The sequence below is a fragment of the Sceloporus undulatus genome, chromosome 1 (genome assembly GCF_019175285.1).
Source record: "Sceloporus undulatus isolate JIND9_A2432 ecotype Alabama chromosome 1, SceUnd_v1.1, whole genome shotgun sequence".
NCBI classification, from domain to species: Eukaryota; Metazoa; Chordata; class Lepidosauria; order Squamata; family Phrynosomatidae; genus Sceloporus; species Sceloporus undulatus.
Genome location: NC_056522.1, coordinates 163,115,048 through 163,142,410, shown reverse-complemented (window position 1 = coordinate 163,142,410; position 27,363 = coordinate 163,115,048). Strand labels below are relative to the sequence as shown.

Genomic DNA, 27,363 nt, shown 5'->3' with positions numbered 1-27,363 from the left:
AAGTATCCACTCAGCCAAACAAAATTTGGAGAAGGTTCTGCTTTGGGGATGGAGGGCTAGACAACTATTTAAGAACACCCATTCAGTTTTTCAGGATCCCAAATTCTGAGCATCAATCTTCTGTATATGGGATTCCATATAAAAGTTTGCTACATGACTTTCAGCCATATTATACAGATATTGATGGAGCTTATGTATCAAAATAAATAGGTTAGGACTGTTGTTTGACTAAAATAAATCCCACATATCAATAAGATGCATGTGTTTACGGTCAGAATTTATACCAATAGAGCAAATACATTTGTGGATTTGTTACTGTGTAGATAGGTGGAAGCCCAAGCCTTTTGATGGGACTGTGTGTGTGTGTGCATCTGTGCATATGAGTACAAAGATAATATTGGGGAATGAGGGATTCAACTAATTTTTTAATGGAGAGTTACTTAATCCAGCAAAGTCAATGAGGACTTTTCTTATTGAATTTAAATAAGGGTCAAAATAGACTGGAGGAAGCTGGATTGGGGCCACGGCAACTGCATGCGGCTAACCCAATCCACCTTGAAGCTGCCCGAAAAAGGAGTAGCAAATAGCCGCTCCTTTTTCTGGCAGCAAAAAGCCAGCTTTTCCGCCTGTGCCATGGCCAGAAGCCAGCTTCATGATGTTCCAGCGGCATGCAGCATGTAAACTTCTCACTGCCAGAGCATCATGAAACTACCCTCATGTAAACAGCCAGGTGGCCTCCAGGCGGCTTGGAAGCATGCAGCAAGTAAATGCCACACTCCCAAGCTGCCTAGAAGTTGGTGCAAAGAGGTGGTCTGTTTTGCCCCTGAGTTAATGTGCGAGTGGTTTGGCCATGGTAGACCACGAGCAGCTGTATATGGACATCACATTGATGCTCCTTTTCTAAACTACTGTATTAGCAGAGACCAATTCAACACATCCACCACTTCATCCGTTGAAGGTGAAAATGAGACATAGAACTTTATGTCATCAATACTCTTCCAAACTCCTACACTCAGCCATTTCATGTAGATGTGTTAAATCACTGAATTGTAGCATTGGAAGGCATCCTAAGAATAATCTAGACCACCCCCCATCCAATGTAGGAAAACCACATTCGATGTCGGCCCATACAACAGTTTGGATAAAGGCTATTAAACTTATCCATACAAAGCTACTATTTGTGGGTAGTTTTTCTGATTGAATGATAGGTATTCCATCTATTCTTGATGTCATTGCACTCTCCCTTAAAAAAGCCTAAAGCTAAACAGTATGGGGGATAAACCTAACCACTGAGGAATTCCAAGTGTTGCCATCTGGAGATGATAGTCCAAGTTGTACATTTAAAAATCTTACATATGCTAAGAAGCATTCAAAATGTTATATGATCTTCATCCAGTACTGGAAATGGAATTACTATAAAGCTGTGCCCCCACTTTCTCACCCAAACTTTTCCAATTCAGACAATCCATCTGAATGGATATCATGAAAGGATATCATAGGCCCCGTACAGACAGGCCAAAAGAAAGCTGATTCGGATCACTTTGGAGGTATGCTGTTTAAATGATACACATATCTAAAGAAGCCAGAAGCTTCACCAAACCTGCGCTCCAGTCCTTAGGACTGGAGCATGGCTTTGGCATGGCTTCTGGACTCTTGCATCATTTAAACAGCATACCTCCAAAGTGACCCGAAGCAGCTTTATTTTGGCCTGTCTGTTCAGGCTCATAGTCACTATGAAAAGCTTCTGAATGACCAAAGAGAATCAGCAGGGTCACATTCTCTGTGCCTTTATTTCTAAATATATCAGCATATGAGCTGACCAAAGGTTTAGACTCCCATTTGAAATTGGTCCAAAATGGTTTTAAAATTGATTTCTATCACTTTTACCTAGCTAATAACAAGTGATCTGCAGAGAGGTGATGTTCATCCATCGCTGGGCTGAATACATGGTTGGTTTACTTAAGGATGTGAAAACCCTAAGAACTTTGTGATAGAAACACATAACAATTGCCTTAACTTTTGTTACATTTCTGTGTTGAACGAAAAGGTGACCCATTCTGCTGTTATTTCCAAATCTGGGGCACGAATGCAGAGGTGGAGAACATATTTTAAAACCATGCATATATGTAAAAGTCTAAAAATTCTTGTTCACTGTATTCTTTCTTACTTATCTTTTCCCATGTTTCAGCAGCTATTAAACACAGAGCTTTGGTCAGCAAAGTCTATCATGGGCTTTAGCCCTCCCCCCCAACATTTCTTAGTAAGTTTAACTAGACAAAATATTTCTGTTAGCATTACAGTGGACATCATGGGAGAATGTAGTGAAGTACTCTTCTGCATTGTAGATAGCCTTGAAGATGGATTTTCCTTGATGCTGACTATTTAAAGCAATAACTGTAGGGTCTCAGTCATGCAAATTACCATTCCACTTCAGTGAACCATTTGAGACATAGCCTTTTTTGAACATTTCTTGCACCCCTGGTGAATTCCTCCTGTATGGGAGTTTACATACAGCTAATTTATTACAGCCTCTATTTTTTGTTTTAATGTTTGGGCAAAGAGGACATTAGCCTTGGGATCAGATGGTTTACAGAGTGGAAAAATATTGCTTTATAATAAAAGGAGGATATTGAATAAAGCTCAGATTTAATACCCAGTCTAACAGAACACCCTGATGAATGTAATTGCATTTTAAGCATTCTGATTAAATTTTTTTGATCCATATTGCATTTGTTTTGCTTGTGAATCTTTTATGGGGGAAAATGTGTCTAGAGATTAAAGGATTAAGGAGTTCTTAAGAAGTCCAGGCAGCTGTTAAAGCATTGGAATATTCTTACTTAAATTTGGTGGGAAAGCTGTGCTAATCTTTTCTGCTATATAGAATGATACCGCTAAAACAAAAATAGAGGAGTGGGGGCAAAGCAGCCCTGGGGATAATAATGGCTAGAGGTGGCCAAGGCCAAGAGAACTGTCTTAGGTGTTACAAAGTAAGCCTTGACATAACTGAAGATGAGTTCATTTGCTGTGATAATGAATCACAAGGTGTGTGTGTATCTGTGGTATAAAATATACAGGATCTGATTGTTTCTCAGAGAAATGTATAAATCAGTAAAACTGGATGTTTAAGAACTAGCATGCTTAATGTATCACATATAGACCCTGACACGGACTGCATCCTCACTGCAGAAATAATCTGGTTTGATACCATTTTAATTGCCATGACTCCATATTATGGAGATCTGGGAATGGTAGTTGGTTTTAGCACCAGAGCTCTCCGTCAGAGAAGGCTAAATGTTGCACAGAACTGCAAATCCCAGAATTCCATAGCATTGAGCCTTAGCATTTAAAGTGGTGTCAAACCAGATTATTTCTGCAGTGAGGATGCAGCCCTGGTCACACATGCATTAGAAAAGGAATGGGCTGTAAATTACTATGCTGACCTTTGCAGAAAGCGATCAGAATTTGTTAGGATCGCATCACTGCTAGTGCTGTACAATGGATTTATTTGAAGAACTGGATAATGTAGTGTTGAGAGTAATGTCACAGGTAAGAGAGCTTGTACAGTACAAGCCTGTTGTTCAGGTCTCAGTGGATGCTGCACAGCTTGACAGAGGGAGGTGTGTTTTGCTAGCCTCCAATGAACGGAGGCCACACTATGATGATAGGCAGGAAGGGATGGAGACTGATATTTAAAGACACCCCTCTTCTCCCCGCCTTTTGACAACTTCGGTCAACCCACCCTCCTGCTTCTGTCACAGTGTAAGCTTGATGTTCACTTTGGGGCCAGATGGGAATTTCTTCCCCTTTTCTATTTTTTTCTTACCCTGGCCTATTGGCTGAAGAGTTTGGAATCTAGCTCAGCATGGTGTGTTAAATTGGAAGTCACTTTGTAGGTGGGGTGGGGAGAAAGTAGAAATCTGGTGAGCATTGGTGGTATGCATTTGGTGAAGGATAGATCTCTGGATCTGTCCCTACATGTCATGACATCCATTGGGTGGGGAAGGAGGCAGTCATTGAGACTGGCCTAAAGGCTTAGCCCTCACTAGAAGTCATGCAACTTGTGGGTTGGATCCTTGAATTAGCCTTTCAATAAATAGCCAGCCAGGGAGCAACCCAGCTTTTGGGTTCTTCTTGGAGCCTCGGGTGTTTTGTAAGCCGCTCTGATAGCTATTAGGGCTGAAGGGCAGGGTATAAATGCCATAATAAATAAATAAATAAATAAATTTATTTGTTGAGGGGAAGTTGGGAAGGAGGCCTGGGAGAGGCCTACACTAGGTCTCCCCTCCTTTTGCATTTCCCAAGGGGAAACATAAACACGGATAGGTTAAATAAAGTGGCTCATACTTCAGTTCAAACTTTTGTGTGTGGACTCATTATTTCATGAGTTGGTCAGCAAAGTGATTGGTGAAAAGTAAGTGGAATTCAGTGGCTTTTACATCCAGTGGTAAGTGAGTGGAGGAATGCAGTTTTAATCAGGCCAAAGATAGTGAAAAGTTGTTATTCTGTGTACCGAGACTTGAATGCAAGTAAAGATGCAAGAATGCAAGAATGCTCACTGAAGACAACAGAAAATACTCTGGTTGTCATCATAGATGAATGGATTCTTCTTTATATTCATGGACAGAGTCTGACCTTGCCATATGAATTGTACTTCCATATATATCTATGGGTGCATGTCAAAACATGGAACTAACATGTTACAAATGACCACATTAGTTGGTTTTGGGGTAAGAAGATGACTACTCTCAAAAACTCATAGATTTACTATTGTGTCTTGGTGCACTGAGTAATGTTTACCCATTATTGCAAAAAGTTTTATTTTGGGAGTCATTTAGGCTCATAATAGATACATAATTTTAAAAATATTGCAAAGAAACAGTGTAGTAACATATCGTTAATGAGTGGTGCTACTTACTCCTCTGAATAACAAGCAATGAAAATGATGTTTCAGTGGGAGCTTTTGCAAGAATATTTCACATCTCTGGTGCATACCTATAAATATTTAGGCTCAATTTTCCAATTAAGGGCCATGGGGAAAGCCCACTGAAGGCTTGAGTCAAAGGCAGGCAGAGACAGAGCTTAAAGTGGGAAGGGTGTGAAGCATGGCAGCATTGCATTGCTGTCTCCTTCTCTGCCACCCTATACCTTTCTTTTTGTCTCCATGCTACTACACATGATATTAGGCTAAGGGATGCTTGAGGCCTTTGGGCAATAGGTATTCAAACCTTAGACTTAGGGGGGATATAGACATACAGAAAGGGCAGTCAGACGCTGTCCCTGTCTGCCCCGGATGGAGGCCACAGCAGACAAATGCTATGTCCTCTGTGAGGCCTAAAAAGAACCCGCTGCTAGCAGGTTCTTTCTATGCCACACACAGGGTGCCATTGGCATGCTCACGTGCATTGCCATCCGTGTGGCTTGTCGCTGTTTGGGGGCTGCATCATTGTGTAACCCATATGGACAGGCACACGCAATCATGACGCCCATGTGCTGATAGTAGGACTGGGACATCCAGCCCTACTGAACCTTAATTTTGGCCCCAGGCTGGCGCAAAGCACCAGTCTGTACAGGGGCTAAATTGCAGCATTTTTGGCTTTGGTAGGTGTGTGCAAATTGTTTCAGTTCTTCTTCTGTAAAAGAGGTACATTGCAAATCATATTGTAGTCATATAGTGGGTTGGATCCTTTTGTTCAAGGAAGGGAGTAAAATTCACCGGAGGTGAAACGTTTCACTGTACTTTCCAACTTTCCCAATTTGACAGGAAGGCTCTTGGTTAACCCTCACTCTTTTTGCTTTTTCAGCTGCTTTTCAAATGATCCAGTTTCTCAATTACAATTTAAATGTTTACCAAATAAGCACAAGGGACAAGGGACAGTGATTAAAACTCCAGCCCAAGCAGCTTGTCACTGCTAAGTAAATACAGTAGATAAAACTGTAATGGGACAGGATGCTATGGTTCCTGTGGAAGACCACCTGAACAAAATCAGATTTCAGTATTAGTTACTATGGTGTATACTCATGAATGAAATTTAAATTGTGATTGTGTTTGCAATATTCAATTATAGTTGGCCATGGAGAATCTAGAAAGAGATACAAAATTTCCACAACACCTCCTCCTCCTCCTTTTTTATTGGATTTATTCCCTACAAAGAAAGAAAGATAGAAACTGATTCTTAGTCTCTTCAATTTCATACCCATAGAACAGATCTGTGAGCAATACAGTTCTATGCAGATTAAACCCAAACCCAGCTTCCTTCACACCTCCATTAAAATAATTTTATATTTGCAATTTCACTTTAGACCCTACATTGGTTGCCAGTTTTGTACAGCTTTCTAGGTTCTATGGGACAAGCAATCAAAATTTAAGTCCCAATATATTTTCAACAACACCACAACAAATTACATATTAAGTTTAAAGCATATACCCCATCCGAAAAGCCCCATGCATCCAATGAGGTGTCAATGCATGACTTTGCAGATCTCTTCTGCCTGTGCTGCTCAGTAGTGCAATATTTGGATGCAACCTTAGATTCCTAAATTTAAAAAACACCAAAATTTTGTTTTTCTAGTTTAGAAATACAAATTCTACTATAATCATGTACGCTTTGGAGTTCCCTCCTAAATGAAAATCTCACTACTTTATTTAATTTTTAGTTATTTAATTTAAATCCTGCTTTTCCCCTCAGCATAGGCTTCAAGGCAATTTTCACTATTCAAAAGCATAGTGCAACTAAACAGCTTTTAGTCCAAAAATTACGACACTATTATACAATTTTACAAACAATAAGTGAAAAATACAAGATAAAAGCAATTTTAAAAACAAATATGTAAAACATAATAAAATGGAAACACAAAGTGTGTCAAGGTGAAAGGGACCAGCTTCTTCGCCCTGGCATATGAAACTCTTCTCCATCTCTAAGTTTTCCTCTCTTTCTCAGTTCACCTAGTAAGTTCAGTCCCTTCTTCAGAGTTTTCCCACCCTTTGGATCGACTGAATAATTCATATGATTCCATTGATTTTTAGAAGAGTACACAAGGAAATATGCAGTACTCCTCTACACAAGCAGTTCCATGTCCATTTGCAGTCCAAGAAGACAGTGTATTGGCCTACACAGTTACACAACCTCTCACAACTAGAACAGCCACTGGTTGGCTATGATGTTGGCTATGAGAAGCTACTAGTGCAGCTGTCCCCTCTGCTGCCATGCCTACTATCTCTATCTATATGCTGATGGAGCACCGCACTCTTTAAAACTGGCATATCCCCACCTTAAGGACCAGCATATTCAAATACAAGCACCCCTTTATCATCATCATTTTTGTACCAAAGTCGTATTAATCCCATAGCCACTGAGAACTTCATTTCAACAACCCTGTCCCCTGTTACTTTATCTTGAATGAATTACACAGGAGTGATTGTAAGATTCCACTCAAAGTGACAAGATGGCACTTCATTCTGGATTGACACATATTTATCACCTTCACAAAGAGCGAAGAAATACATCAGCTCACAGGTAACACAATATTTAAGCTTACATAGCATAATTTCTATTCTAGTCAAAGCTTTATAAGCCGTTAAAAAGTAAGAACAGAGCTAACATGCTGAATAACAAAAGCAGGAGTGCAGAGAAAGGATGCCTAGGGAAACATCTTTTAATTTCTTAATTTGATTAGTGCCACATTTTCTAGTATTTCCACTCACCCTCTTCCCACCAGAAACTTAAATTAGGTAAAAGATGCTTAGTCTTTTCTTGTGAGTACCAGTTTTTCTTAATTTACAGAGACTATATAGTTTGTATTTTAAAATTCTTCAGGAGAGCCTTTTCCTTTCCCCCTTTTTTTTTGGGGGGGGGGCACAAAAAGTGGTTAAAACAAATTAAATGTAAAGCCTCAATGCTGATGTTTCTTTTTGAAGGAATACGATGGGACAACATAGGATAAAAATACTCCAAATCCACATTTAGAACAAGACATTTTTTAAGGAATATTATTCTGCAGGAGCCCTTTGAGGGTACACAATTTATACCACTATGATTCCACTTTAACTGCCATGGTAACATCCTACAGAATCCTGGGATTTGCAGTTTACGTTCTGTAGAGCCTTGCTCAACTGCTATCTCAAGATTCCATAAGATGCAGCCTTATGTGGTGTCAAATGGCTTCAGGAGGGACATAAATCTTTACTTAAGCCATTCTTGCATGCAAAAGGAGTGTACCCAATAAAATAGATCATAAGAAATTTTATACATTTTCCAATTATTTTCCAAATTTTTGGAGACTTTTTTAAAAACAGATTTTTTTTTTTTTGGTACTAAGAAAAATTCTTTCCTGCAAAACACTTTTAGGGAAAAATACAGTTCCTAAAGTATTTTGAATATTTTGCAGGATAGATGTTTTAAGATGTGAATCAAGTCTCCAAATGCACCAAACTGTACAACAGTGCCTGTTTTCTTTTTGTTTTCTTTCTTTTTTAATATACATTTTATTGAAAATATCACAAGACACATACAATATGTGCCTGTTTTCTAAATGGGATATTTAAGTGACACTTTGCTGTGAGGATGAGAAAATGTGTGAGCACTCTTTGCTAGTGTGAATTTTAACCACCTTCTGGAATAATGATGACCGGTCCATGCTAAGATAATAATTCTTGTTCATGAGAGTTTAGGCTTCTTGGGGTTTTAACAATCTGAATTCCATTATATTTCACTGTATCTCCACTTTAACTCCAAATTGTTCTTCCAAATGTGTATTTTTCTGAGTGGCAATTGTAACAAGGGCCAGACAAGTGTGTTTATATTAGAGATTTGTAATTATTGGCTCATGCTAAAATCAGAATCACAAGAAAACTCTCAGGATGGCGCTGAGTGTGGAAGGAATGGGAGCAGATAATAGGTCAAATACTTTACATTGCCATGTGCCAGTCAAGGATGTGTAGTGGGGAACTAAATTACCATTTAGGGGCAGCTACACAAATTCTAACCCATTGCTTCAGGACTTACAGGAGAATGACGAGTAGCACTATATTGGCTTCGTTTTGCTTTTCCTTCCTTTTACATCTCAGGGTGTATCTACACTGTAGAAATAATGCAGTTTGACACCACTTTAAGCAAGGTAGCTCCATCCTATGGGATCTTGTGATTTGTAGTTTTATAGGGGCTTTAACATTCTCTGCCAAAGAGTACTGTTGATTTGCAAAACTACAAATCCCAGGATTCTGAAGGATGGAGCCAGGGCATTTAAAGTGGTGTCAAATTAAATTATGTCTGAATTATTTCTGCACTATCTATCTCTTGTACAGCTGGCAGGCTGAACACATGTTGAAAACTGAGGTTCCCACCACTGGCTTATTTCCTAGAACAAGGCAACCATGGTCTCTTAGATTAATGCCACACCAAGATTGGTTTACTATATTCTCATGTCTCTTATTATTTTTATATTATAATTTATCACAATGATTTTATCCTAGCTTAAAGGCACCCAACATGTCCACTAGATAGCACTAGAAACAATTTCAGCAGTAAAATAAAGAAAATCATTAGAATAATCATAACAGTTTGAAGATAGGTGTAATTTTCAGTCTTTTGTATCCATTTCACCTCTGAAGCCAATGAGAAGTGATCATTTGCTGCACATACTTTTAGAAGAGGAACAAAAACCCTGCACAGAAATGAGACACAATTAAAAGTTATGTGGAGTGTGAAATCCCATAGGTGCAAGATGGATTAAGGAAAGGAAGAAGCACTAGGAATCACATTGCAAACATACATTGGATAATGGGGTGTGCCAGGGAAGTCCAGATTTTATATATGCTCACTGCTGCCAGAATTTTGCTGATGCAAAAATGGAAAACACAGCAAGTACCAACTATTGAAGAATGGCTGTTAAAGATAATGGATATGATGGAGTTAGATAAGTTAACAACATATGTAAATCATAAATCAAATGAAAGTATTGAAAAGGATTGTGCTTTGGTGATAGGATAGTATGATAAAGTCTGGAATATTTAATGGTTTATAAGACAAAAGAAAATAATATTCTTGAGCATTGCTAGCAACTTTATTTTTGACATGATTAAATTTATAACTATCTAGAAGTTGAGGAAACAGGAATATCAAATCCCAGAAACCCAGGGATTTGGCAGTAGTATTTAGGTATTGTTTATATTTTGGTTTTGTTTTTTATTTGACTGTTGGCTGTGTTTTATAGATGTTAATGAATCTGTGCATTTATGGTGTTTACCTTCTTTTTGTTATTTCGTCTATTTTTGGGAAAAATGTTGATATGAAAAATTCTGGCTTGAATTTAGAGGCATACACCTGATTGTCTTAATGAGTAACTTGTCATTCAGGACAAGAGGGTGTCATCAGAACAGAATAAGAGAAGGCTTTCGTGGCTGGCATCCATAGTTTTTGTGGGGTTTTGGGGCAGTGGCCATGTTCTAGGAGATTTTCTTCCTGGCGTTTCACAGCATCTCCTCATCATTCTTTGAAGAGTCCCGCCTCAGATGTTGGCACAAACTAATGGGCCTGTTACAGAGCCAAAATAACGTGCTTCGAGTCACAGTGGAGGTATGGTGTTTCACATGATGCATGCGTCCTAAGGTCCAGAATTTGCACCAAAGCCACGCTCCCGCCCTAAGGACTGGAACGTGGCTTTGGTGCGACTTCTGGACTCTTAGGACGCTGCATCATTCAAATACCCTACCTTCCACATGTGACTCAAGCAGCTTTATTTTGGCTGTCTGTAACAGGCCTATAGAAACCGAATGGTTCCCAACTGGAATGGTGTCAGCAAGGCTGCACATTAAACTATTTATTCAAAATGTATCCCCTTTTGGCAATAAAAATCCACTGGGTGACCTTGGGCAAATTACAGCTTCATTCAAAAAAACAAGCTTCATTTAGATATTGCTTCATACTGCCTAGCAGTGTCTAAGCGGTTACAAACTGTAAGCCAAATTTGCCCCCAGAATCTGGGTACTCATTTTAGCAACCTCGGAGGATGCAAGCCTGAGTCAGCTTGAGACCTTTTGCTGGTCTTGAACTCACAACCTTGTGGGATTTTTTTTTTTTTGAGTGATTGGCTGCAGTACAGGCATTTACCACTGCGCCCGGGGCTCCTGGCAAACTCTCTCTGAAGAAATGTGCCAAAAAAAAAAAAAATGTGATATGCTCACCTTAGGGTTGCCATAAGTCAGAAATTATTTGAAGGCAAAACAGCACACACAAATGCAGAAAATATTGTATGCAGACCAAGCTTAGATTCAGAGTCGGGAGAAGCAAAGATAGGAAGAAGGAACATTGATGACCAAGCATAAAATAATGAGACCAGACACGAGACATTAGGTTAAACAAGGGCCACTTTATTTAATGTAAAACCCATAAAGGGGTGGAAGAGCCATGAGAAACCACCACGAACTCCATCCACAAGCTATAGACTGGCACTCTTTACACCAGGCCATCAAATCTGGCCTCTGATTGTGAAGGCCATCAAACTGTGCCCTTCCTAAACCATTTTCCAGACTCTCAGGCTCTCACACACATTAACAACCAAAGATTGCAATATTAATAACATTTACCTTTCTATATTGCTTCATAGTGAATTTAGCACTCTCTAAGCAGTTTACAATCTGTAATCCAATTGCCCCCAACAAGCTGGGTACTCATTTTACTGATCTATGAAAGGATGTAAAGCTGAGTCAACCTTGGAGCCCTGGGATCAAACTCACAATGTTGTGGATGCAGTTCCAGCATGTAACCTCTGTGTCACCAGGGCTCCTTAAACAGACAACACAATATTAGCAGCAGAAAACAACAGAAACCTGGAAGAGTTACTGAAGGAAGTCAATGGGGAAAGTGCCAAGGTTGGATTAATGCTGAACATTAAAAAAACAAAACAAAAATAATGATTATGGAAGAACTACAAGGATTCACCCTAGACAGTAAGAAAATTTAATTACTTAAAAGAGTTCCCATACCTTGGTTCAATATTGATCAGAATGGAAACTGCAGTCAAGAAATCAAGAGAAGACTAGGACAGAGAAGGGCAATGATGAAAGAACTGGACAAGATCATAAGTGTAAAGACATAAGTCCGAACACTAAAGTTAGAATAGTGCAAGCCATTGCATTCCCCATCAACAAGTATGGATGTGAGAGCTGGATATTGAAGCAAACTGATAGCAAGATAATCAACTCATCTGAGATATGATGTCAGAGAGGGGTGCTGGGGATACCTTGAACAGCCAAAAGGACAAACACATGTATAGAACAGATCAAGGCTGATCTATCCCTGGAAGCCAAGATGACTAAATTGAGCCTGTCATACTTTGGCCATATCGTGAGGAAAAATGAATCGTTCGAAAAGACAATGATGCCAGAAAGGTGGAAGGCAGTAGAAGAGGAGAAAGACAACATGTCAGATGGTTAGACTCAATCAGAGAAGTCACGGGCCTGGGTATGCAGGACCTGAGCAGATGGGTTGAGGACAGGGGGGTCTTGGAGATGTCTCATCCACAGGGTCACCAAGACTCAAAGTTAACTGGAGGGCAATTAGCAAAAGTTGTAAAATAGAAAATATTGTTTGCATTCGTAATTGTCTATTACAACAATTGTGCTGAATATAGGAGAGCTAACAGCAAGATAGCCATTCTTTTTCTTCTCTTGTAAGGATAAATTTCCCCTATTGCCTGTCATCTTCACAACTTAAATACTGGAAGAATCCATTTTGATCTTCTTGTAATGTTTAAAGCTTGTGTTCCAGCTTTTGTGACTTTGATCTATTCTAAATGTTTCTTTTCTTTATTGGCTTTACTACTGCTCTTCTAGTTTGGTTATTTCAATGCTCTCTCTAATTGGTATGTCAACTTAATATCTTCCACGCATGTTATCTACAACAAAACGAAATGAAAACTTCCCCCCGAAAAAGGAAGGAAAGAAAAGCAAAAGAAAGAAAGCCAGCAACCCCACAACAAATTGTCATGTTTCACAGTTCTCAATAAAATGTTGCGTTACCAGAGCATATTTTAATCTGCATTTTGACAGTGCTTTTTCCCCCCAGTCTATACTTTCTCTCTGTACCCACCTCCCATTTACTAGGTAGCTTTTTGTCTCTGATGTGCTAACATAACAGTATCGATAGGCAGAACAAAGCAAGAATATTCTTTCAAATTGTGTTTTGTTTTTTGGACAATGTCAGTTTTCTCCCAGACTCAAATAATTCCTCTTTGGGTCTTTATAGTTGGGTATTACTTACAGATATGAAGCTTAGGATCATGCTTTTTATATTATTATTATCATCCTCATCCCTAAGCCTTTGTGTTTTGAGTAGAGATGAACTGCTACAATTTGCAGAAGTTAAAGGATGATAATGCCTGAGGTACAGCATGTGTTGCAATTACTATTGCTATTATTGAAAGAAAAGAGATTAATCCTAAGGGGCTTGGTTTTACTAGAACCTGTGGCAAAACCAAGAATAATTATACAAGTACTTAGAGAAATATTCTTTTATTATCTCACTGACCTGCTTTTGATGGGCTGCAACCTCTCCCCCCTCTTTTGTACTGTATCATATTGGAAGAGGATCAGCCAAGCACGCCCTATGCTTTCTCTGTTTTTGACAGTGGCGTTCCACAGTGGGTGTTCACCATGACGGATAGACCTGTCATTCTTATCCTCAAACTGAAGCAATTGCCCCTCTGATCTTCTCCATTTCTGCAAGCACAGTGAGCGAGTTAACTCTTAAACCCCTCTATATTTACTTGTATCATAACAACATAGCCAAAACAAAAGAGGGGAGAAGGAGGGGGGGGGGAGACTAAAATCCTAAAAGAAAATCCCCAAATAAGTGCACAATATTTTAGGTATAGAAGGAAATCATTCTTTTTTGGAGACTCTTTTAGCTTTTGTTCCATAAAGGAGTAATAGTCAGTTTATTAAAGTTGCAAAACTGGATCGTACTCATAACCATGAAAATATGCAGGTATCTAGAAACATACATGTCTGTGATTCTCCCAGACTCAAATAATTCCTCTTTGGATCTTTATAGTTGGGTATTACTTACAGATATGAAGCTTAGGATTATGATTATTATTATTCCTAAGCCTTTGTGTTTTGAGACGAGATGAACTGCTATAATTTGCAGTTGTGGCCTCTAAATGTGGAAGTTGCTTGTCCTGGGGATGGGAATAATATTTGAAAAATTCTTTTAAAACCCCCAAACATCATGGTTTTGGGTGTCAAGATGGCCTGACGTGAAGAATCCTGGGGTGATGAGAATCTTCCCAGTTTGGGATTTATTCTCTGCAAAATTTACACATGGTTGGTTTGCATAGAAAACAAAATTTTCTGTGCAGGGAACAGTATTTCCTGCATGGAAAATAATATTTCAATATAGAAATATTAATTTCTGCACAGAAAATGTTATCTGTGCAGAAAAAAGCTGTAATTGGGGATTTGTTCTGTGTAAAATTCGCACATGTTTGATTTGCACAGAAAACAGCACCTTCTGTGCAAGGATTAATATTTCGGCATGTAAAAATATTGATTTCCACCCAGAAAATTCTGTTTCCTGCACAGAAAATGCTGTTTTCTACACAAAACAATCACATGTGAATTTTTCACAGACTAAGTCTTGAATTATGAATAGCCTTCAAAAACTGTGAAGTTATTGAAGTTTGCAAGATGTAAATCGCTGAAATTATTTGTTGTTGACTTCAAGAACAGACAGTGGTGCATCTACACTTTAGAATTAAGGCAGTTTGATACCACTTTAAGTACCATGGCTGCATCCTACAGAATCCTGGGATTTCGAGTTTTATTAAACACAAATACTGTTTGGCAGATAAGGCTAAAGGTCTTATAAACTTACAAATCACAGGATTCCATAGCATGGTGCTTCAACACTTAAAGTGGTGTCAAACTGCATTATTTTTACAGTGTAGATGCACCCTTGCTTAATAATAATAATAATAATAATAATAATAATAATACTTACCTGCCTCTACACATAGCTTGAGGTAGGGAACAATAACCATTACCCATATCAGTTAAAGTGCATCAGGTAAAATATATATCAGTTTAAAAGGACATATATATATAACTTAAATTGACAAGATACACACATATTTTTAAAAAATCCGCTTTTAAAATCCATCCTTTAAACTTCAGAGTTTAAAAATCATTTGGATAAGTTTGCCAGAAGAGACTGGTCTTTAATACTGTTTTAAATTCAGACAGTATATTCAGCTATCGATTCACTTCCAGCAGGTCATTCCATAGTCTAAGGGTGGCTGAAGAAAAGGTCCTCTGGCTGACAGTTTCCAATCTAGTCCTGGATGAATGGAGTAAATGTCCATCAGAGGATCTGAGCATACAGGGCAGTTTATATGGGTGGAGGCGATCGTGTAGAAAACGTGGACCCAAACCATGTAGGGCTTTAAAGGTAATAACCAACACTTGGTACCTTTAAAGATGTAAAGAATTATATAGGATACCAGTAGCAACAGGATTGTACAGTGCACCCTTTTTATATGCGGGGGATCCTCTGTGTATAAAAAGGGCGCACTGTATTTCTATTTTAAAGTTTGGGGAAGAGGACAGAAAAGGAATAGAGAAAGATGGGCAACAAGTCTATATTGGCTATTTAACAGATATTCTTGGATACCACAGTATCTCTAACTATTATATTCTGCATTACTCTCTCTCTCTAATAATGCTGTGCAGTGTATATGAAACATTATGGGATCATCAACACCTTTCAAGAGCTGTTGCATCTAGCTTCTTAGAAATACAGTTAATATTGTGTAGCAACAAATAAATATTTGATGACTTGATACATATGCAATGAAAGTTGGTTTTTTATATCATTTATATCCATTTAGTTATTTATTTTGATATCTGCAAGTGCCAGCATCTCAAGACAGAAATAAAATGAATATGTCACCTGGCTCGCAGTTACATTTGCACAATTTTCATTTCAGAAAATGTAACAAGTGTGTTTTGATCTGACGATGGATGCTGGGGAGTTGATTGTTTTGAAAACTGAAATATTTCTCTTTATCCTGGGATTAATCATGATGAAACACCAATAAAAATAAAAATAAAAATAAATCTACATCTTTCTTATGCCCCTGCAGGAAGTTATTGAGAGATTGTCTCTTTTATAGCATTTTTAGCTTCCCAGGAGAGAGAAATGGATGAATAATGTGAAGATTACAGATAAACTGAAGACAGTCCCAAGCAAGATCAAACTTGTCTTTGTCCAGAAAAGCTGATGGCTGGCTAGATGCACTGGACCAAAATATTTTATTTTGCTTGTCACATTCTTTGGCACGAATATGAGTTCATGCTGCAGTTTTAGAAAACTGACATTTTCTCTTGAGCACACAGTGGTGGTGGTGAGGAGAGTCCAAGTTTCACATTAAAAATAAACTGCATCCTGGCATAAATGCAGTTTAAGGGTGCTCACCCAATTGTACACTTGGTGCAGACTGCAAGTGGGCTAAATGCCAAGCTCTTTTGGCTTTAGCAAGAGAGAAGAGGGTTACTCTGCCACTCAGCTCCTTGTTCTCTGACAGCTGGAATCACAGAGCTTGTTTTTCATGTGCTGCATCTAAACTGTAGAAACAATCCAGTCTGATACTGCTTTAAGTGCTATGATGCCATGCTCTGGAATTCTGGGAATTGTAGTTTTGTGAGACATTTAGCCTTCTCTTTCAGAGAGCTCTAGTGCCACAGCAAACTACAATCCCCAAGATTTCCTAGCAGTGAGCCACAGCAGTTGATGTCAAATTACATTATTTCTGCAGTGCATATGCAGCCATGGTCTCCCACTCCTATCTATCCAGCTATGCCTGCTTTCTTGGTGTCCTTCCTTTGCGACAAGTGGAAGGGCTCTTACTGAGAAGCAGATCATTGATTACACAGACATCGTGCTCCGGTCCTAATGTAGGGTAGATATTATTCTCAGTTGACTCTGGGGATGTGTCTGTGAAGTAGTTCCATGAAAGATCCATGGCAGAACTCCTCCCCTTGACTACACCCACTCTTCAAACCTCTGTCCTTTTGCCTATGTAGGCAGTATCTAATAACAGGCTGCTGTAGATGAGACCTTTTAATGTGCTTCTAATATTATAGGTGAGGGACAGACCACCCAAATAGGGCGGCCTGGTGGTGGCCTAATTTTCTCTGGAGGGAAGCTGCAGCTGCCAAACCTCACGTCTTCCCTACGGAGGAAAAAGAACCTGGAAAAACTGGGTTCTTTTTGCACCACAGGGCCAACGTAACAAGTGTGCCACTGGCACACTCATGTAAACACCTGTCGGTGACTTGTGGATTCTGCTCAATGCTTATGTAACAATGGCAGCGCACATGTACACATGCCCCAGCCATTGTTATGGCGCCGCACCATGTTGGAGTTAGGGACCGTGCAGTTGGTGCATGGTCCCTAACCCTAAAATCAGTGGTAGCATGACATTTCATGTCCATTTGTATTGGGCCATAGTTATCTTTTAAATGCCTTTATGTTGTTTTAAATAACAGTGTTTTAATAGGAGAGCTTATGTCACTGCATTTCAGACTGTTTTTATTATAATAATTGTTTTTAATTCTATTAATTTTATTTAATTGTTTTAATTGTATTTTTTTAAATCTTGCAACATTGGAAAAGGAAGGGATGTAAAATAAATAAATAGTCCACTCATAGGCTGCAGTCTAGCATCTGGGGCCTTGGTAAGATAGAGTGGTTTCTGAATCCTCAGGGATCTCATAGCCATTTTAAATGTAAGTGAATCAAAAGCACTCCACTTTAGGATGTCAGTTCTCAACTATTTTGCCCTTACATGGGAGGATGAGTAATTGCTATAGGTTTCTCCCCACTGTGGAAGAAAGCAAATGTCATATCATAGCATCCTCCCCATATTTGAATGGAAGAATTACTGTGTAGAAAATATATATGTGGGTATCTTGCTTTTAAATTAAGACTCTTTTCTGTGCAGAAAAGAAGGGTTTCTCTGTTTTCTTGGCAGAAAAAAAAGTTTTTGCACACATACACACAGAGACCATGCATTTCTCTACATCACTTTGGGACTCTGAGAAAATTGCACAAGATTCTGATTAGGCTTTTCTCAGTGCTCTCTCGTCTTCCCAATAGGGTTTTCCGGCTATTAGAAATCCTGTTTTTCAACATGGGAATTAATTAATAACAAATATTCTTCCCATTCCTACTCCAGCTAGTAATCATATATCAGGGTCATGTCCAGAAACTGACATGAATACTAAAATACAGCTGTGGACTTCAAGATTTTATATTCCGCTGCACTGAAATGAATGTGAGTCGGTGTGTTTTAAAGCAGTGTGGTGATATTTCACACTTTTCAACATGAATTGCTTGCATTCTTTAACTACCCTTTATTTTCTGAGAGTTTTAGTGTAAATATGTCTGAAATTAAAAGAGCTAACACACTGCAGGGAAGTGAATTATAGGTTGACCACACAATTGCTTCAAATGTCATTTTTCCTCCTTATGATAAACTTCTTTATACCAAAAAGTAACTATAAATCAGATTATGTGATTAATTTCAAAAGGGAGTGGGTTGGGAATCATAGGAAGAAGACATATAATTGCATTTCATCATCCCGAGAGAAGAATGGCTAACAAGACAAATGGGCAATAACATGTTTAAAATGAAGGAAGAACAAGCAAAAGACACACTTAAAACATGTTTTAAAGAGAGATGGAATTTCTGTCTAGACGTAATCCTCTGCTGTGTCAAAGCAACATATTTTACAGACGAATCCAGTCTGTCTAATACTCTGGCTGCCTTGAAATACATGACTCATGAGTGTTGATTGTTAATTTAATATGAACTTGTGTAAGATAAGAGAGGTGTTTTAATAACCCTTGAACATATTTGTTTTTCAGGAGAGTAGAGGAGTAATTGTAGTATGAATCCTGTTAAAAAGTAGGGGCATTCCACAAAGTAGCTGTGAAACCACACCATTCCCTGTTTCCTCCTTTGTAAGAGTGCTACTGGGAGTTCTTTTTTCTGTGTAACTAGCTAGTTCTTCCGTACCCTAAGTTTTATTGATGGATTGATTGATTCTGCACATAAATGCGATTATTAGTTGTATTCAACAGAACTTTTTATTTTTATTTTATGTTTTCTATGAAAGAATTGTGAGGGATTTTTTTATTTGTATATATAGGCATAAATATCTCATTTCAAGGTCTTTCTAAACCATTTAAAAATAAAATCCTTTGAGAAAAATCTTGGGCTAGTTCTGAGAATTCTCCAAAACTTGTAAAAATGCAACTGGGGCAGGGGGGTTAATCTCCTTTCCATAGAACATCTCTAACTCCAACTGCACCCCAATTGTTAAGTTGACTTAGGATGTTATCACACGGAGGAAATTGCTAGGCTAATGCAGTGTCATCCCTTCAGGGTGCAAGGAGGAGCCTAGATGGGTTTGGGTCCTGGGGGTCCCTTGGGAGCTGGGCTTCGGGGGGGGGGGGGTTCCCTTCCTGGTGACAAGCTCTTCTTCCCTCTCCAAAACTCCTGGTTCTCTGGGAAGGTTTATTCAGAGGAGGTTTGCCATGACCACCCTCCGAGACTGAAAGACTGTGACTTGTTGTCCAATGTTGTTGTTTGTCTTCAAGTCATTTCCAACTGAAGGCAATCCTAGGGTGATCCTGTCACTTGCCATTGCCATTTTCTAAGGAGGCTGAGAGAGTGTGACTTGCACCAGGTCACCCAGTAGGATTCCATCCCTGCCTTCTAGACTTAAAGTCCAATACCCAAACTTGGGTACAAGGTTACTTTGGTCAGGTTTTGAATTGGTGAACTGCCTAAATAATGTGAAATAAAGGGTAATGAATGAATAACGTGAAACAAGGCAAACAAATGAACAAATAACATGAAACAAGGCAAAACCACGGGAACTGGAAGCAAGCCCCATGGGAAGTGTAAAAAGGTCACGATCCATTTCAACCCTCATTGCACATGTGCAGGGATGCTAATTAGAATTAGACTACGATGGGTGAGTACTCATATGATAATTTATTTTGCATTTGTACTCCTTTGGCTTCAGGATGGGTGCTGTGTTCTTCTGTGGTGTGATAACTATCCACGTAATTGCATTGAATTCCGAATTGGCCCCACTTTCTTTTCTTTCAAAAATTGGGAGACATTCCTCCTGTGTGATATCATCCTTAGAGATAAATGGGAAAACAAGTTCAAGTCTGTCTTTTTCTACCATAGTTCCTGTTGTTGTTAACTGTCCATGAGTCAGTTGCAACTCATGACCACCTTGTGGATGAGACATCTCCAAGAATTGCTATCTTCCACTGCCTCACCCAGATCCTGTAAGCCCTTGCCAATAACCCCCTCATTTGAGTCTATCCATATGGTTTGTGGTCTTCCTCTCCTCCTTCTACCCTCTACCTTTCCTAGCATTATTGTTTTTTTCTAGTGATTCGTGCCTTCCTATGATAGTCTCAGCTTGATTGTCTTTGCTTCCAAGGAGAGCTCTGGTCTGATTTGTCCAAGAACCTAGTTGTTTGTCTTCTTGGCTGTCCATGGTATCTTAAATACTCTTCTCCAGCACCACATTTCAAATGAGTTATTTTCTTTCTGTCTGCTTCCTTCACTGTCCAGTTCTCACATCTGTACATGGCAAATGGGAACACAATGGCCTGGATGATTCTGACTTTAGTGCTCAGTTGTATGTCTTTGCTCTTCAGTATGTTTTCCAGTTTTTTCATAGCTGCCTCTCCCATTCCTAGTCTTCTTCTTATTTCTTTACTGCGGTCTCCATTCTAGATAATGTTTGATCCTAAATATGGGAATTCTTGAACTATTTCAATTTCCTCATTGTCTAGATTGAATTTTTTATTTCTTCTTTCTGTATTTTTGTTTTCTTTATGTTCATCATCAGGCCTGCCTTACCACTTTCATCTTTGACCTTCCTTATTAACTGTTCCAATTCCTGAATGTCTTCTGCTAATATTATGGTGTCATCTGCATATCTTAGGTTGTTAATGCTGCTTCCTCCTATTTTAACTCCTCCTTTTCCTGTTTTTAATTTTGCTTTTCTTATGATGTTTTCAGCATATAAGGTAAACAAGTAAGATTATGGAAACAGTCTTGTCTGACCCCTTTGCCTATTGGGAACCATTCTGTTCCCCGAATTCTGTTCTGGTGGTGGCCTCTTGTCCTTGGTCCAGATTCCTCATCAGGACTGTCTGATGTAGTGGCACGGCCATGTCTTTGAGTGCATTCCATAGTTTTTCGTGATCTATACAATCAAATGCTTTGCTGTAGTCTATGAAACACATGGTGATTCTTTTTTGCAATTCTTTGGTGCTCTCCATTAGCCATCATATATTTGCAATATATTCCCTAGTGCCCCTTCATTTTCTGAATCCTGCATACACTTCTGGAATTTCTGTCTCCATGTATGGTTGGAGTCTATGCTATAGAATTTTGAGCATTATTTTGCTTGCATGTGAGATTAGCACTATTTTCCTATAGGTACTGCAGCCTTTGTATCTCCTTTCTTGTGGATTGGTATGCATATCAAGCGTTTCCAGTCTGTTGACTACTGCTTTGTTTTCCATATTTGTTGGCATATTTCAGTTAGCACTAAAGTTGCATCTGTCTGTAGACACAGTAGCAGTTCAATTGGGATATCATCTGTTCTTGGTGATTTTTTTCCTCATTTCCTTTATTGCTGATTCCACTTCACTTCTTAGAATTTGGGGTTCATCTTCATATGGCTCCTCATTCCAAATATCATTCATTCTCTTATCTCTTTTGTATAACTCTTCTGTGTATTGCTTCCAGCGTCTCTTTATTTCTTCTTGTTCTGTACTATATTCTTTTTTTCCTTATGGGGTGAAAAAGCTGAGTACTCCCCAATGTTTGCTGTTTAAAAATTCTTTGTCCATATAAAAACAGTACATAAGTGAAAAGACTAGACTAAAACTTTTCATTCTAGTATGCTATTTTTCCTGAATTGCAAAATTTTGACATGAAGAAAAATTTAAAACATTGACTCTTACCTGCATTCCAAAGTTATAACCTTCCAGAATTGCTATACCATGTGCCTTTTCTGTACTGCTTCCTACTTTTGGATTCCAGTTGCCTGTGATTCTTCCTGGATTCCAGTGTAGAATCTTTCAAATTCTTTTTCTGCAGCTATAAATGGAAAATAATCTTGGGTTATGTTTACATTGGTTTTTTATTTTTCCCTGGTATCTTATTGATATTATCATTCAAACTTGGTGTTATATCCTTTGACAGCTTTTGCGGTATCTCTCCTCACTATTAATACCATCCCATTTCTTAGATTTCTATTTCCTGCGTAAAATAATGTGTGTTTTCCAATGCAAAATGTCCTATTCCTGCCCACTTTAGCTTGTTCATCCAGAGTACTGAACATTTATACTATGCAATGTTTTTACTATGTCTAGCTTCCCTTTATTCATGCTTCTTGCATGCCATGGTCCTATTATACTGTATGTGTTCTTCAGCTTTGTAATTTCATTTCAATTCTGAGCATATTAACAGCTGAACATCATTTTAGCTTGGCTCCAATTGCAATATTAGCTACAGTGCTACTTGTAGATGACCTCTGCTGTACCGCAGCAGTTTGTTGAGTGCCTTCCAATCCAGCACTCTCATCTTCTGGCACTATTTCTTGTGCCATTTTGAATTGCCCAGTTATAAGGTTTTCATGGTAAAAGACCTTAAAAAGTGACTTACTATGCCTCCTACTGTGCAGTGTTAACATGTGTCAGCTATCGTGTCACTACCGTTGTCTCTGACAGATTCTCTGCCAATGTCACACACACCCCACTACTACTGCTGCCCAGTAGCTGTTTCACACATTTAGTCTGGCTCCTCATCAAAAGCCTGTCTGACATGGGAGAACCTACTAGCAGCAGTGTTGTCTCACAGGAGCATACAATCCCACCACCATGAAAAGTGTAGTGCCATGGTGGACCAACAAGCCTAAATGGGATGAAAGAAATGAATGATCAAAATGTCTATAACTAGAAATCTCTGTAATTACATAGTTCAAAATTATATATATGATGCTGAGCTTTGTTCAAAGCCTCCCTAAGGTTTAAGGACTTTTCAAACAGAAAGTAGCTGTTTCTCATTTATATAAAGAATGGCTATTTCTGAACTCATTTCTATGTTGTAATTTCATGTCAGATGGTGGTCTAACCATGCAGCTTTTTAGCATTTAAAATGTATAATAAATTCAAATTCCTATGGGTTTAATCCTCCACTTCCTATACCTTTAACTGTTTGTTTTTTTGAGGGATGGGGAAGAGCCAGTAAAGTAATGTAAAGACTCCAATAGTTGTGCTAGATAAAGGGGGGAAACCCAAGTGTTGACTGGTATCATTACCTTTCATTGGAGCCTACATCTCATGAAATCATGCATTTCATTGGAGAAAATGTTATTTATTTGTGCAATAAAATGCAAGTTTATGTATTTGCAGCATTCAGAATTCTCTTCCATCCCCACGATGCATTGAAAATGAAGAAAGAAGAGAAATGTAAACATTTCTGAGAGCAGATAACAAATAAATAATAAAATAAAATAAAACTTACACGGCCTAGAGATATTGAACCATGCATAGTGTTCATCTCAGAATTGAGTTTTCATTCCCAGGCTATCACCTGAAATTTAGCTCAGTAACTCTTCATAAGTTAGGGCCCAGACAGACAGGCCAAAATAAAGCTGCTTTGGGTCACTTTGGAGGTATGCTGTTTAAATGACACATGCATCCTCAGAGGCCAGAAGCCACACCAAAGCTGTGCTCCAATCCTTAGGACTGGAGCATGGCTTTGGCGCAGCTTCCAGCCTCTTAGGATGCATGCATCATTTAAATAGCATGCCTCAAAAGTTACCCAAAGCAGCTTTACTTTGGCCTGTCTGTGTGGGGCATTAGTTTTCTTTTTGTTTTGTCATTTGAGGGTTGTTATTTTTTTTTGGGGGGGGGGCGGATTTCCCCCCAAAAGCTTTCCTGGATTATACTATTTTTAGGTGAAGTACATGTCATTTTTCCTGAAGGGCTTTCTGGTTAGCTTTTTTCCTGTGTGAGCAAAACAGTTTGAAAATGTACTCTTGGCTCTTTTCTGCCACTGGCATGAATGAGTAGGTTCAGCTGAGTTTTCATTTTCTTCTGTTGAAGAAGCTGGTGCTATGGCTTTCAAGCTTTACTGCAGGCTGCCCAAAAGGTATACAGCAATGCCAGTTTCAAAGCTTTGGGTAGCTTTGGGTAAACTGTTTTCTCCCAATACTGTCTTCCTCTCCCCCTGATCACAGGGTAAGTGCAGGGATCCCTGAAATAGTGTATATTATTCACAAAAGCTTGAAAATTTGTTGTAAGTTGTTTGAAATGTTCTGGAGTATATCTACACAGGCCAAATGAACCAATTTCCCTCCACCCTCATCACAACCACCACCACCTCCTCCTCCTCCTCCTCCTTCTGGCTGAAAGAGTATGACTTTGCCAAAGAGTGTGCCTTGAACTGGTAAAGCCGTCTGAGAGGGAAGGCATGTTCCGCCCACTGCCCACCCTCTGACCTTTAGCCCTCACCCTGAACTTGATTTGATCACTATCGGGGCCAAGTTCACATTCGCTTGCACCGGGTTTTCTGCAAAGAAACGAGGAATACCCAGGTTTCAGAAAACCCGTGGGGTGTTCCTTGCGCTGAGGGGAATTTGTCCTGGATTGGGTGTGCAAAACCCTGGTCCGGGTGTGCAAAACATGGAACCAGTGGGAACTTCCCACTTTTAAAACAGGTTGCAATTTGGTGCAAAGGGTAGTCTTAATGGCCTCAAAGTATGCCCTTTCATATCTTCACAATTTGTCCCAATTTGTCTCACTTAATCCACTGTCATACCACTTTTTCAGGTGCTTTTAAAATGTCCCAGTTTCTCTCTCCTCCACCCACTTTGTTCTTAGCAATAGGTTTGTGCAAAAGCAAACTGCTGCAGGCTCTCCTAGCTTAACTGTTCTTCCTTATCAATAATTTTTTGCTCACATTCTGATGTTGCTTGGACCACATTTGTCTCAGATTTTGTCTGTAAAATGTTGGAGCATATGCTCTTTGTATTAGTGGCTATCAACTGTGTGCCCTCCTGCTTTTGTACAAGTGCTTTTGTTAACTCTGTTATATCATCACAGTTTAATTTACTCCTACGTTCAAGAAATAGAGTATGCAAAAATATGAAATACTCTGAGGAGTAATGGAATGAAAACAAATCAGGGCAACTACATATATGTAGAACCAGAAAATGCCTTGCATTGCAGAAGAAATTTTACAATAGGGGTGACTACACTTTTGTCTAAACTGGCAAAGAGGAATGCATATAAGCAGGGTTTTTAATTTTTATATTTGCCTTAACAGTGGAAATGGAATGTGCCAAAATGAGCTTAATGGTTTTTCCTCATCATTAAATTAGTATTCTTTGAATTTCCTATATATTTTAGCAGAACCTCTGTGCATTCATTAAATATGAGCACATAATGTTTCTTCTCCAGAATAATTGTTTTGTATGGGCCATTAAGCTAACCTTTTTCAGGCTGTCAGTCAAATTGCTGAAAAACAGGAGTTAAAAAAAATCACAGTTGCCAGATCATGGCTTTAAGAGGAAATGGCAATATTGCTAAATATAATGCAATGTTTTCTTGTAGCTTTCTGAATCAAATCTGTTTTTGAGAGGGAATTCGCAAACAGGTGGCACAGAAATTTAGCTCCAAAATTTTTCACTCGTGTATATCAAAGTAGTATTTCAGTTTTTAACAGAACTGGTTATTTTCACTAAGAGAATGCTAGCGGGGAAAAAGAAAATGGTTGATTAAGCAATAGAATTGTACATGGAGAAGTGCAGACTGTTTCCTTTCAAAAGGGTGGAAAATGCATAGGGCCAAATCCACAGATAATGTTGTTTGCTATAGCAACACGAAGTTGCTATAGCAGTGAAGAGAACGCTTTTTACGTAGTCATTTTATATCAGAAAATGGTGCCCTTCTGAGATTAAAGTGTTCATTTATTTATTGTCTAGAGCATGTGAATCTACGTCACCTGTCCAATTGGTTTTGGTGTGGGGACAATAAGGATTTCTTCATGCACCATACATTTCCATAGTCACTAATTTAGCAGCTCAAGTTACATGAGTAGAGCTAACATGTCAGTTCATTATGAACCTTCCAGTTTAACTTTTTGCACTGAGGGCTTTCCATGTTCACTCAAGCTTCCAAATGGTTGGACATGGGAGCTGATGAGGGGCATGGACAATTAGACATGATGGATGAGATGGGCCCTGTTTCAGACTGGTAAGTCTTCTAAAGGTGATTCAGGAGTGCAAGCAGAGGAGAAACTAAGACATACCAAGATGAAATGCAAAGAGTCTCCAACAGCAGAAATGTGGGCAAAGCAGTCCCGGGGATGAGCTCAAAAAGCACTCTGAGAAGAATACAAACCCAAGCAGGGAACCACTGAAGGAAAGAGTCTGAGGAACAAACAAAAGTTCAGGAAACAAGAGCTGGAAATATAACACAAAGCCAAGTTGAGATAGTTGATTTGTCCCCTTGCAGGCAAGAGATGGCTTTGTTTGTGTTAATTGCTGTTGTGTGCCTTCATGCCATTTCTGGCTCATGGCGACCCTAAGGTAAACAAGTCATGGGGTTTTCTGAGCAGAATGCGTTCAAAGAGGTTTTTTCCTGGTTTTCCTGTGAGGCTGAGAGAGTGTGACTTATCAAAGGTTAATGTATGCTTCTCCTTAGGGGCATCTGTAAAGCCCCTTACTCTGCACAAAACTCTCTCATGGGTTTTTGTTTGTTTGTTTGTTTGTTTTTGTTTTTGCACAGATAATATTATCATTTTCTGCACAGGAAACTCTGTTTCCATGCAGAAAATGCTGGTGTTTTCACTATCTGCAAATTTTATATAAAATAAATCCCAAATGGCAGATAGTCTTTGAAAATTGCATAATTTTAAAAGGTTTTCACTTAGCAGGAAGAAAATAGCTAAAATAACCAATTGCTCAGTTCCAGAATGAACTTAATGAAGAATTACATCCCTGCTTGGGGGGGGGGGGGAAGCAAACCTGTAGTAGTATGAGTTTTCATGGAAGACCTCACTGGTTGGCTTGTAGGAGAAGTATGGTATATGCAACCTTTACAGTGTTTAATTGTAGGCCATTGGCTGCTAAGTGCATGAATTAGAGTTATCATTAATTGCAAAGTGTCTTTTGGTCTCCAATCTCTCAGGATTTTTTTTTCTTTGCAGCACTCTTCTTTCTTCCTAGACTAGTCTCAATCTTCTGTTCTCTGTGTG

At 38.9% G+C, this 27,363-nt stretch overlaps 1 protein-coding gene across 1 annotated transcript in view; it reads left to right on the top strand.

The window, feature by feature from the left end:
* Positions 1-27,363, top strand: part of ERBB4 (erb-b2 receptor tyrosine kinase 4) — a 608,869-nt gene that overhangs the window by 255,160 nt on the left and 326,346 nt on the right. The gene's annotated exons all lie outside the window — the stretch shown is intronic.